The sequence below is a fragment of the Phyllobates terribilis genome, unplaced genomic scaffold (genome assembly GCF_046119375.1).
Source record: "Phyllobates terribilis strain yellow unplaced genomic scaffold, ASM4611937v1 Scaffold_7__3_contigs__length_470593459, whole genome shotgun sequence".
In the NCBI taxonomy this organism is placed as follows: domain Eukaryota; kingdom Metazoa; phylum Chordata; class Amphibia; order Anura; family Dendrobatidae; genus Phyllobates; species Phyllobates terribilis.
In genome coordinates this window covers 160,059,173-160,071,733 of record NW_027362767.1, presented here as the reverse complement: position 1 = coordinate 160,071,733, position 12,561 = coordinate 160,059,173, and the positions used below count along the sequence as shown (strand labels likewise).

The following is a 12,561-nucleotide window of genomic DNA, read 5'->3' as shown; positions in this document are numbered from 1 at the left end:
CGTCCCAGCTGGCTAGGCGGGACGATACCACCACCAGAAGCCGCGTCCCAGCTGGCCAGGCGGGACAACATCACCACCAGCAGCCGCATCCCAGCTGGCCAATGGGGACATCACCAGCAGCCGCGTCCCAGCTGGTCAGGTGGGACGACACCTCCACCAGCAGCCGCGTCCCAGCTGGCTAGGCGGGACAATACCACCACCAGCAGCCGCGTCCCAGCTGGCCAGGCGGGACAACACCACCACCAGCAGCCGCCTCCCAGCTGGCCAGGTGGGACGACATCACCAAAACCAGCCGCGTCCCAGCTGGCCAGGGGGAGCGAAACCACCACCAGCAGCAAAGTCCCAGCTGGCCAGGGGGGGGGGGGAGGGACGACACCACCAGCAGCCGCGTCCCAGCTGGCCAGAGGGGACGACACCACCACCAGCAGCCGCGTCCCAGCTGGCCAGGGGGGACGACACCACCACCAGCAGCCGCGTCCCAGCTGGCCAGGGGGGACGACACCACCACCAGCAGCCGCGTCCCAGCTGGCCAGGAGGCGGGGGGTCGACAACCACCAGCAGCCGGGTCCCAGCGGGCCAGGGGGGGCGACACCACCACCAGCAGCCCTGTCCCAGCGGGCCAGGGGGGGGCAGCAACACAACCAGCAGCCGCGTCCCAGCTGGCCAGGGGGGACGACAACACCACCAGCAGCCGCGTCCCAGTTGGCCAGGGGGGACGGCACCACCACCAGCAGCCGCGTCCCAGCTGGCCAGAGGGGACGACACCACCACCAGCAGCCGCGTCCCAGCTGGCCAGGGGGGACGACACCACCACCCGCGTCCCAGCTGGCCAGGCGGGACGACACCACCACCAGCAGCCGCGTCCCAGCTGGTCAGGTGGGACGACACCTCCACCAGCAGCCGCGTCCCAGCTGGCTAGGGGACGACACCACCACCAGCAGCCGCGTCCCAGCTCGCCAGGGGGGAGACACCACCACCAGCAGCCTCGTCCCAGCTGGCCAGGGGGGACAACACCACCACCAGCAGCCGCGTCCCAGCTGGCCAGGCGGGACGATACCACCAGCAGCCGCGTCCCAACGGGCCAGGGGGGACACTACAACCAGCAGCCGCATCCCAGCTGGCCAGGGGGGACACCACCACCAGCAGCCGCGTCCCAGCTAGCCAGGGGGGAAGACACCACCACCAGCAGCCGCTTCCCAGCTGGCCAGGGGGGACGACACCACCACCAGCAGCCGCGTCCCAGCTGGCCAGGCGGGACGACACCACCACCAGCAGCCGCGTCCCAGCTGGGCAGGCTGGACGACACCACCACCAGCAGCCGCGTCCCAGCTGGCCAGGGGAGACGACACCACCACCAGCAGCCGCGTCCCAGCTGGCCAGGCGGGACAACATCACCACCAGCAGCCGCATCCCAGCTGGCCAATGGGGACATCACTAGCAGCCGCGTCCCAGCTGGTCAGGTGGGGCGACACATCCACCAGCAGCCGCGTCCCAGCTGGACAGGGAGGGGGGGACGGGACACCACCTCCAGATGTCGCGTCCCAGCTGGCCAGGGGGGGGGGGGAACGGAAAACACCACCACCAGCAGCCGTGTCCCAGCGGGCCAGGGAGGACGACACCACCACCAGCAGCCGCGTCCCAGCTGGGCAGGGGGGACACCACCACCAGCAGCCGCGTCCCAGCTGGCCAGGGGGGACACCACCACCAGCAGTCGCGTCCCAGCTGGGCAGGGGGGACACCACCACCAGCAGCCGCGTCCCAGCTGGCCAGGGGCGACAACACCACCACCAGCAGCCGCGTCCCAGCGGGCCAGGGGGGACGACACCACCACCAGCAGCCGCGTCACAGCTGGCCAGGGGGGACACCACCACCAGCAGCCGCGTCCCAGCTGGCCAGGGGGGACACCACCACCAGCAGCCGCGTCCCAGCTGGCCAGGGGGGACACCACCACCAGCAGTCGCGTCCCAGCTGGCCAGGGGGGACACCACCACCAGCAGTCGCGTCCCAGCTGGCCAGGGGGGACACCACCACCAGCAGCCGCGTCCTAGCTGGCCAGGGGGGACGACACCACCACCAGCAGCCGTGTCCCAGCGGCCCAGGGGAGACACCACCACCAGCAGCCGCGTCCCAGCTGGCCAGGGGGGACACCACCACCAGCAGCCGCGTCCCAGCTGGCCAGGGGGGACACCACCACCAGCAGTCGCGTCCCAGCTGGCCAGGGGGGACACCACCACCAGCAGCCGCGTCCCAGCTGGCCAGGGGGGACAACACCACCACCAGCAGCCGCGTCCCAGCGGGCCAGGGGGGACGACACCACCACCAGCAGCCGCGTCCCAGCCGGCCAGGTGGGAGACGGCCTCTGCTGGCTCACGCCATACACATACACACATATACATATATACTCAAACCAAGGAAGAAGAGGATAGCCGGGTTGCATTATATTACTTAACCGGAATTACTCAAAATGAAGGGACTTTGTCGTTTTTTAGACCCTGGGTCACTCCCACTGTCAGAGTTGCGGGCAACCAGGTGTCCGGAATAGGGGGTGCGGGCATCCAGGTGTCCGGAGTAGGGGTCAATAAACTTTGGGTACATCCGGTTAACATCTGTACCATGTTCTGCTAAGTAACGTGATTAGGGTGAATAAACTTTGGGTACATCCGGTTAACATCTGTACTATGTTCTGCTAAGTGACCGGATTTACTCAAAATGAAGGGACTTTGCCATTTTTTAGACCCTGGGTCACTCCCACTGTCAGAGGTGCGGGCATTCAGGTGTCTGTACCCGCTGGCCAGGGGGGGCGACACCACCACCAGCAGCCGCGTCCCAGCTGGCCAGGTGGGACGATACCACCAGCAGCCGCGTCCCAACGGGCCATGGGGGACACTACCACCAGCAGCCGCATCCCAGCTGGCCAGGGGGGACACCACCACCAGCAGCCGCGTCCCAGCTGGCTAGGGGGGACGACACCACCACCAGCAGCCGCGTCCCAGCTGGCCAGGGGGGACGACACCACCACCAGCAGCCGCGTCCCAGCAGGACAGCGGGGACGACACCACCACCAGCAGCCGCGTCCCAGCTGGCCAGGCGGGACGACACCACCACCAGCAGCCGCGTCCCAGCTGGGCAGGCGGGACGACACCACCACCAGCAGCCGCGTCCCAGCTGGCCAGGGGAGACGACACCACCACCAGCAGCCGCGTCCCAGCTGGCCAGGCGGGACAATATCACCACCAGCAGCCGCATCCCAGCTGGCCAATGGGGACATCACCAGCAGCCGCGTCCCAGCTGGTCAGGTGGGACGACACCTCCACCAGCAGCCGCGTCCCAGCTGGCCAGGCGGGACGACACCACCACCAGCAGCAGCGTCCCAGCTGGTCAGTTGGGACGACACCTCCACCAGCAGCCGCGTCCCAGCTGGCTAGGCGGGACGCGGCTGGTGGTGGTGATGTCGTCCCGCCTGGCCAGCTGGGAGGCGGCTGCTGGTGGTGGTGTTGTCCCGCCTGGCCAGCTGGGACGCGGCTGCTGGTGGTGGTGTTGTCCCGCCTGGCCAGCTGGGATGCGGCTGCTGGTGGTGGTATCGTCCCGCCTAGCCAGCTGGGACGCGGCTGCTGGTGGAGGTGTCGTCCCACCTGACCAGCTGGGACGCGGCTGCTGGTGATGTCCCCATTGGCCAGCTGGGATGCGGCTGCTGGTGGTTATGTTATCCCGCCTGGCCAGCTGGCCAATGGGGACATCACCAGCAGCCGCCTCCCAGCTGGTCAGGTGGGACGACACCTCCACCAGCAGCCGCGTCCCAGCTGGCTAGGCGGGACGATACCACCACCAGCAGCCGCGTCCCAGCTGGCCAGGCGGGACAACACCACCACCAGCAGCCGCCTCCCAGCTGGCCAGGCGGGACGACATCACCACCACCAGCCGCGTCCCAGCTGGCCAGGGGGAGCGAAACCACCACCAGCAGCAAAGTCCCAGCTGGCCAGGGGGGGGGGGGGGGGGGGAGGGGAAGACACCACCTCCAGCAGCCGCGTCCCAGCGGGCCAGGGGGGACGACACCACCACCAGCAGCCGCATCCCAGCTGGCCAGAGGGGACGACACCACCACCACCAGCCGCGTCCCAGCTGGCCAGGGGGGACGACACCACCACCAGCAGCCGCGTCCCAGCTGGCCAGGGGGGACGACAACACCACCAGCAGCCGCGTCCCAGCTGGCCAGGGGAGGGGACACCACCACCAGCAGCCGCGTCCCAGCTGGCCAGGGGGGACGACACCACCACCAGCAGCCGCGTCCCAGCTGGACAGCGGGGACGACACCACCACCAGCAGCCGCGTACCAGCTGGCCAGGCGTGACGACACCACCACCAGCAGCCGCGTCCCAGCTGGGCAGGCGGGACGACACCACCACCAGCAGCCGCGTCCCAGCTGGCCAGGGGAGACGACACCACCAGCAGCAGCCGCATCCCAGCTGGCCAGGCGGGACAACATCACCACCAGCAGCCGCATCCCAGCTGGCCAATGCGGACATCACCAGCAGCCGCGTCCCAGCTGGTCAGGTGGGACGACACCTGCACCAGCAGCCGCGTCAGAGCTGGCCAGGGGGGGCGACACCACCACCAGCAGCCGCGTCCCAGCTTGCCAGGGGGGACGACACCACCACCAGCAGCCGCGTCCCAGCTCGCCAGGGGGGAGACACCACCACCAGCAGCCAAGTCCCAGCTGGTCAGGGGGGACGACACCACCACCAGCAGCCGAGTCCCAGCTGGCCAGGGGGGACGACACCACCACCAGGAGCCGCGTCCCAGCTGGCCAGGGGGGAGACGGCCTCTGCTGGCTCACGCCATACACATACACACATATACATATATACTCAAACCAAGTTAGAAGAGGATAGCCGGGTTGCGTTATCATGGAGGCTGGAGAGCCGCGTCTCCACAATGCTTCGTTATCTAGCTGAAGAAAAAAAAAAGGGAAATTCATTTGCCATAATATAAATATATAATGATACAATATATACATAAAAGATAAAAGACCACCAGCAGCCGCGTCCCAGCTGGCCAGGGGGGACACCACCACTAGCAGCCGCGTCCTAGCTGGCCAGGGGGGACGACACCACCACCAGCAGCCGCGTCTCAGCTGGCCAGGGGGGACGACACCACCACCAGCAGCCGCGTCCCAGCTGGCCAGGGGGGACACCACCACCAGCAGCCGCGTCCCAGCTGGCCAGGGGGGACACCACCACCAGCAGTCGCGTCCCAGCTGGCCAGGGGGGACACCACCACCAGCAGTCGCGTCCCAGCTGGCCAGGGGGGACACCACCACCAGCAGCCGCGTCCTAGCTGGCCAGGGGGGACGACACCACCACCAGCAGCTGCGTCCCAGCGGCCCAGGGGAGACACCACCACCAGCAGCCGCGTCCCAGCTGGCCAGGGGGGACACCACCACCAGCAGTCGCGTCCCAGCTGGCCAGGGGGGACACTACCACCAGCAGTCGCGTCCCAGCTGGCTAGGGGGGACACCACCACCAGCAGCCGCGTCCTAGCTGGCCAGGGGGGACGACACCACCACCAGCAGCCGCGTCCCAGCGGCCCAGGGGAGACACCACCACCAGCAGCCGCGTCCCAGCTGGCCAGGGGGGACACCACCACCAGCAGCCGCGTCTCAGCTGGCCAGGGGGGACACCACCACCAGCAGTCGCGTCCCAGCTGGGCAGGGGGGACACCACCACCAGCAGCCGCGTCCCAGCTGGCCAGGGGGGGACAACACCACCACCAGCAGCCGCGTCCCAGCGGGCCAGGTGGGAGACACCACCACCAGCAGCCGCGTCCCAGCTGGCCAGGGGGGACACCACCACCAGCAGCCGCGTCCCAGCTGGCCAGGGGGGACAACACCAGCAGCCGCGTCCCAGCTGGCCAGGGGGGACGACACCACCACCAGCAGTCGCGTCCCAGCTGGCCAGGGGGGACACCACCACCAGCAGCCGCGTCCAAGCGGGCCAGGGGGGACGACACCACCACCAGCAGTCGCGTCCCAGCTGGCCAGGGGGGACACCACCACCAGCAGTCGCGTCCCAGCTGGCCAGGGGGGACAACACCACCACCAGCAGCCGCGTCCCAGCGGGCCAGGGGGGACGACACCACCACCAGCAGCCGCGTCCCAGCCGGCCAGGTGGGAGACGGCCTCTGCTGGCTCACGCCATACACATACACACATATACATATATACTCAAACCAAGGAAGAAGAGGGTAGCCGGGTTGCATTATACTACTTAACCGGAATTACTCAAAATGAAGGGACTTTGTCGTTTTTTAGACCCTGGTCACTCCCACTGTCAGAGGTGCGGGCATCCAGGTGTCCGGAATAGGGGGTGCGGGCATCCAGGTGTCCGGAGTGGGGTCAATAAACTTTGGGTACATCCGGTTAACATCTGCACCATGTTCTGCTAAGTAACGGGATTAGGGTGAATAAACTTTGGGTACATCCGGTTAACATCTGTACTATGTTCTGCTAAGTAACCGGATTTACTCAAAATGAAGGGACTTTGCCATTTTTTAGACCCTGGGTCACTCCCACTGTCAGAGGTGCGGGCATTCAGGTGTCTGTACCCGCTGGCCAGGGGGGGCGACACCACCACCAGCAGCCGCGTCCCAGCTGGCCAGGCGGGACGACACCACCAGCAGCCGCGTCCCAACGGGCCAGGGGGGACACTACCACCAGCAGCCGCATCCCAGCTGGCCAGGGGGGACACCACCACCAGCAGCCGCGTCCCAGCTGGCCAGGGGGGATGACACCACCACCAGCAGCCGCGTCCCAGCTGGCCAGGGGGGACGACACCACCACCAGCAGCCGCGTCCCAGCTGGCCAGGGGGGACGACACCACCACCAGCAGCCGCGTCCCAGCTGGCCAGGGGGGACGACACCACCACCAGCAGCCGCGTCCCAGCTGGCCAGGGGGGACGACACCACCACCAGCAGCCGCGTCCCAGCAGGACAGCGGGGACGACACCACCACCAGCAGCCGCGTCCCAGCTGGCCAGGCGGGACGACACCACCACCAGCAGCCGCGTCCCAGCTGGGCAGGCGGGACGACACCACCACCAGCAGCCACGTCCCAGCTGGCCAGGGGAGACGACACCACCACCAGCAGCCGCGTCCCAGCTGGTCAGGAGGGACAACATCACCACCAGCAGCCGCATCCCAGCTGGCCAATGGGGACATCACCAGCATCCGCGTCCCAGCTGGTCAGGTGGGACGACACCTCCACCAGCAGCCGCGTCCCAGCTGGCTAGGCGGGACGATACCACCCTCAGCAGCCGCGTCCCAGCTGGCCAGGCGGGACGACACCACCACCAGCAGCCGCCTCCCAGCTGGCCAGGCGGGACGACATCACCACCACCAGCCGCGTCCCAGCTGGCCAGGGGGAGCGAAACCACCACCAGCAGCAAAGTCCCAGCTGGCCAGGGGGGGGGAGGGAAGACACCACCACCAGCAGCCGCGTCCCAGCGGGCCAGGGGGGACGACACCACCACCAGCAGCCGCGTCCCGGATGGCCAGGGGGGACGACACCACCACCAGCAGCCGCGTCCCAGCTGGCCAGGGGGGACGACACCACCACCAGCAGCCGCGTCCCAGCTGGCCAGTTGGGACATACACAAAGAAACACACATACACAGGGAGTAACGCACACAGGAGGAAGACAGCACACATATATATATATTAGATGGTTGCCCGATTCAAACACATCTGGTATTCTAGAATATGTATGTAGTTTATTTATGAAGATTTAAGAATAATGCAATACATGCGGGCGTGCGGCGGTGTCTGCGTGCGGCGGTGTAGGTGTGCAGTGGTGTGTGTGAGCGGTGGTGTGGTTGTCTGTCACCCTGTGGCTTTGTACTCCTGTAGCTGTGTCCCTCTGTAGCTGTGTCCCTCTGTAGCTGTGTCCCCCTGTAGCTGTGTCCCCCTGTGCCTGCTGTCTCCCCCGTGTGCGGTGTCTGTCTGTACCTGCTCCCCATGTCCCCCTGGCTCTGCCTGTGGCCCATATCCCGCTGTCTCTGGCTGTCCCCCGTGTCCCCCTGTCTCTGGCTGTCCCCCGTGTCCCCCTGTCTCTGGCTGTCCCCCGTGTCCCCCTGTCTCTGGCTGTCCCCCGTGACCCCCTGTCTCTGGCTGTCCCCCGTGTCTCCCTGTCTCTGGCTGTCCCCAGTGTTCCCCTGTCTCTGGCTGTCCCCCGTGTACCCCAGTGTCTGGCTGTCCCCCGTGTCCCCCTGTGGCTATGGCTGTCCCCCGTGTCCCCCTGTGGCTATGGCTGTCCCCCGTGTCCCCCTGTGGCTATGGCTGTCCCCCATGTCCCCCTGTGGCTATGGCTGTCCCCCTGTGTCTCTGGCTGTCCCTCATGTCCCCCTGTGTCTCTGGCTGTCCCTCATGTCCCCCTGTGTCTCTGGCTGTCCCCCATGTCCCCCTGTGTCTCTGGCTGTCCCCCTGTCTCTGGCTGTCCCCCGTGTCCCCCTGTCTCTGGCTGTCCCCCGTGTCCCCTAGTGTCTGGCTGCCCCCCGTGACCCCCTGTCTCTGGCTGTCCCCCGTGACCCCCTGTCTCTGGCTGTCCCCCGTGACCCCCTGTCTCTGGCTGTCCCCCGTGTTCCCCTGTCTCTGGCTGTCCCCCGTGTCCCCCTGTCTCTGGCTGTCCCCCGTGTTCCCTTGTCTCTGGCTGTCCCCCGTGTCTCCCCGTCTCTGGCTGTCCCCCGTGTTCCCCTGTCTCTGGCTGTCCCCCAGTGTCTGGCTGTCCCCCGTGTCCCCCTGTGGCTATGGCTGTCCCCCGTGTCCCCCTGTGGCTATGGCTGTCCCCCATGTCCCCCTGTGGCTATGGCTGTCCCCCATGTCCCCCTGTGGCTATGGCTGTCCCCCTGTGTCTCTGGCTGTCCCTCATGTCCCCCTGTGTCTCTGGCTGTCCCTCATGTCCCCTTGTGTCTCTGGCTGTCCCCCATGTCCCCCTGTGTCTCTGGCTGTCCCCCATGTCCCCCTGTGTCTCTGGCTGTCCCCCGTGTCCCCCTGTCTCTGGCTGTCCCCCGTGTCCCCTAGTGTCTGGCTGCCCCCCGTGACCCCCTGTCTCTGGCTGTCCCCCGTGACCCCCTGTCTCTGGCTGTCCCCCGTGTCCCCCTGTCTCTGGCTGTCCCCCGTGTCTCCCTGTCTCTGGCTGTCCCCCGTGACCCCCTGTCTCTGGCTGTCCCCCGTGACCCCCTGTCTCTGGCTGTCCCCCGTGTCCCCCTGTCTCTGGCTGTCCCCCGTGACCCCCTGTCTCTGGCTGTCCCCCGTGACCCCCTGTCTCTGGCTGTCCCCCGTGTCCCCCTGTGGCTATGGCTGTCCCCCGTGTTCCCCTGTCTCTGGCTGTCTCCCATGTCCCCCAGTGTCTGGCTGTCCCCCGTGTCCCCCTGTGGCTATGGCTGTCCCCCGTGTCCCCCTGTGGCTATGGCTGTCCCCCATGTCCCCCTGTGGCTATGGCTGTCCCCCATGTCCCCCTGTGGCTATGGCTGTCCCTCATGTCCCCCTGTGTCTCTGGCTGTCCCCCTGTGTCTCTGGCTGTCCCCAGTGTCCCCCTGTGTCTCTGGCTGTCCCCCTGTCTCTGGCTGTCCCCCGTGTCCCCCTGTCTCTGGCTGTCCCCAGTGTCCCCCTGTGTCTCTGGCTGTCCCCCATGTCCCCCTGTATCTCTGGCTGTCCCCCGTGTCCCCCTGTGTCTCTGGCTGTCCCCCGTGTCCCCCTGTGTCTCTGGCTGTCCCCCTGTGTCCCCCTGTCTCTGGCTGTCCCCCTGTGGCTCTGGCTGTCCCCCATGTCCCCCTGTGTCTCTGGCTGTCCCCCGTGTCCCCCTGTGTCTCTGGCTGTCCCCCATGTCCCCCTTTGTCTCTGGCTGTCCCCCATGTCCCCCTGTGTCTCTGGCTGTCCCCCTGTCTCTGGCTGTCCCCCGTGTCCCCCTGTCTCTGGCTGTCCCCCGTGTCCCCCTGTGGCTCTGGCTGTCCCCCGTGTCCCCCTGTCTCTGGCTGTCCCCAGTGTCCCCCTGTGTGTCTCTGGCTGTCCCTCATGTCCCCCTGTGTCTCTGGCTGTCCCTCATGTCCCCCGTGTCCCCCTGTGGCTCTGGCTGTCCCCCGTGTCCCCCTGTGGCTCTGGCTGTCCCCCGTGTCCCGCTGTGTCTCTGGCTGTCCCCTGTGTCCCCCTGTGGCTCTGGCTGTCCCCCGTGTCCCCCTGTGGCTCTGGCTGTCCCCCGTGTCCCCCTGTGGCTCTGGCTGTCCCCAGTGTCCCCCTGTCTCTGGCTGTCCCCAGTGTCCCCCTGTGTCTCTGGCTGTCCCTCATGTCCCCCTGTGTCTCTGGCTGTCCCCCGTGTCCCCCTGTCTCTGGCTGTCCCCCGTGTCCCCCTGTGGCTCTGGCTGTCCCCCGTGTCCCCCTGTGGCTCTGGCTGTCCCCCGTGTCCCCCTGTGGCTCTGGCTGTCCCCCGTGTCCCCCTGTGTCTCTGGCTGTCCCCCATGTCCCCCTGTGTCTCTGGCTGTCCCCCGTGTCCCCCTGTATCTCTGGCTGTCCCCCTGTCTCTGGCTGTCCCCCGTGTCCCCCTGTGGCTCTGGCTGTCCCCCGTGTCCCCCTGTCTCTGGCTGTCCCCCAGTGTCTCTGCTGCAGGCACCACCCCCCGTCCTCTGCTCCTGTCCTGTAAGCCTCTGCGTCCCTCTAGCCTCGTCCTCTGGCCCTGTCCTGTCCTGTGTGGCCCAGTGTCCCCCTGTTGTGGTCCTTTGCCCCAGTCCTGTTGGGACATAGGATCGTTGAGTGTACCTAAGTTAAGGATGACAGCAGCCGGCGGGTATCCGCTGCTCTTTGTCTGCCATTTTCTTCAGTCTCAGCCAATCCGGGAAGGCAGGAAGGGAGAGTTCCGTTCTCCCGCGGAGGCTCTTGGGAGCTGTAGTTCTCCAGGCGCTGTCACTGACTCTTCTGGCCTGGGCGTGGACTACATCTCCCAACATGCTGTGCGGCTGCGGCCTCAGCCAGGCAGCTGGCTTCCCAGGAGCGTCACGTCCTCCCGCCCCCAGCCATTCACACAGGGACGGGGAAAGGAGATAACAGTGCAAGCTGGAACATAGAGCTGGCGCCCCCCCTCCCCCACGGCCATTCTACTTTGTGCTCCGGACGGGGTCACAAGCAGTTCACACTGTACACGGCCCCCCACATCGAGCCCGCAGCCCGTGCGCGTCCCCTACCGGCCGTTCACATATTGTACATGGCACCATGAGTGACAAGCCAGCCGGCTCCGAGCCAAACACCCGGACCCCGCCCCCGTCGTGCAACATCCCCGTTTTACGCGATTTGAGGGTCTTTTTAAGTACCTTTATTGCGGCGGCCATCATCCGGGGGAGGGGCTGATGATACCACACGCACTTAAAACTCAATCTGCAGGAAAAAAGTCACTCTGACCCCGTTTTTCACATGAAATTCGCAAAATAAAAATAAGCGTACGTGCGGACGCGCCTCCGTTCAGCGCAGCGTCTGTTATCACGCTCATCAGATGAATTACGGCAAAAAAACGTAAACTTTATAGTTTTTTTGGCGCGCTTATTTTGTCGCCCGTTCCTCCGCGCCTCCGGTCAGCGCAGCGTCTGTTATCACGCTCATCAGATGAATTACGGCAAAAAAACGTAAACTTTATAGTTTTTTTGGCGCGCTTATTTTGTCGCCCGTTCCTCCGCGCCTCCGGTCAGCGCAGCGTCCGTTATCACGCTCATCGGATGAATTACGGAAAAAAAAGTAAACTTTATAGTTTTTTTGGCGCGCTTATTTCATCGCCCGTTCCTCCGCGCCTCCGTTTAGCGCAGCGTCCGTTATCACGCTCATCGGATGAATTACGGAAAAAAAACGTAAACTTTATCTTTTTTTGGCGCGCTTATTTTGTCGCCCGTTCCTCCGCGCCTCCGGTCAGCACAGCGTCCGTTATCACGCTCATCAGATGAATTACGGCAAAAAAACGTAAACTTTATTGTTTTTTTGGCGCGCTTATTTTGTCGCCCGTTCCTCCGCGCCTCCGTTTAGCGCAGCGTCCGTTATCACACTCATCGGATGAATTACGGAAAAAAAACGTAAACTTTATAGTTTTTTTGGCGCGCTTATTTCATCGCCCGTTCCTCCGCGCCTCCGTTTAGCGCAGCGTCCGTTATCACGCTCATCGGATGAATTACGGAAAAAAAACGTAAACTTTATCTTTTTTTGGCGCGCTTATTTTGTCGCCCGTTCCTCCGCGCCTCCGGTCAGCGCAGCGTCCGTTATCACGCTCATCAGATGAATTACGGCAAAAAAACGTAAACTTTATTGTTTTTATGGCGCGCTTATTTTGTCGCCCGTTCCTCCGCGCCTCCGTTTAGCGCAGCGTCCATTATCACGCTCATCGGATGAATTACGGAAAAAAAACGTAAACTTTATAGTTTTTTTGGCGCGCTTATTTCATCGCCCGTTCCTCCGCGCCTCCGTTTAGCGCAGCGTCCGTTATCACGCTCATCGGATGAATTACGGAAAAAAAAGTAAACTTTATCTTTTTTTGGCGCGCT

At 65.3% G+C, this 12,561-nt stretch overlaps 1 long non-coding RNA gene across 1 annotated transcript in view; it reads right to left on the bottom strand.

Moving 5' to 3' along the window:
• LOC141153003 (uncharacterized) overlaps nucleotides 1–10,908 on the bottom strand; it is a 34,969-nt gene extending 24,061 nt beyond the window's left edge. Inside the window, exons 1-2 of the long non-coding RNA XR_012247213.1 lie at nucleotides 10,802–10,908; nucleotides 4,872–4,948 (exon numbers count right to left, since the gene is read on the bottom strand). This is a non-coding gene — a long non-coding RNA (uncharacterized lncRNA). The remainder of the gene's footprint in view (nucleotides 1–4,871; nucleotides 4,949–10,801) is intronic.
• Between the last annotated feature and the right edge of the window lie 1,653 nt (nucleotides 10,909–12,561).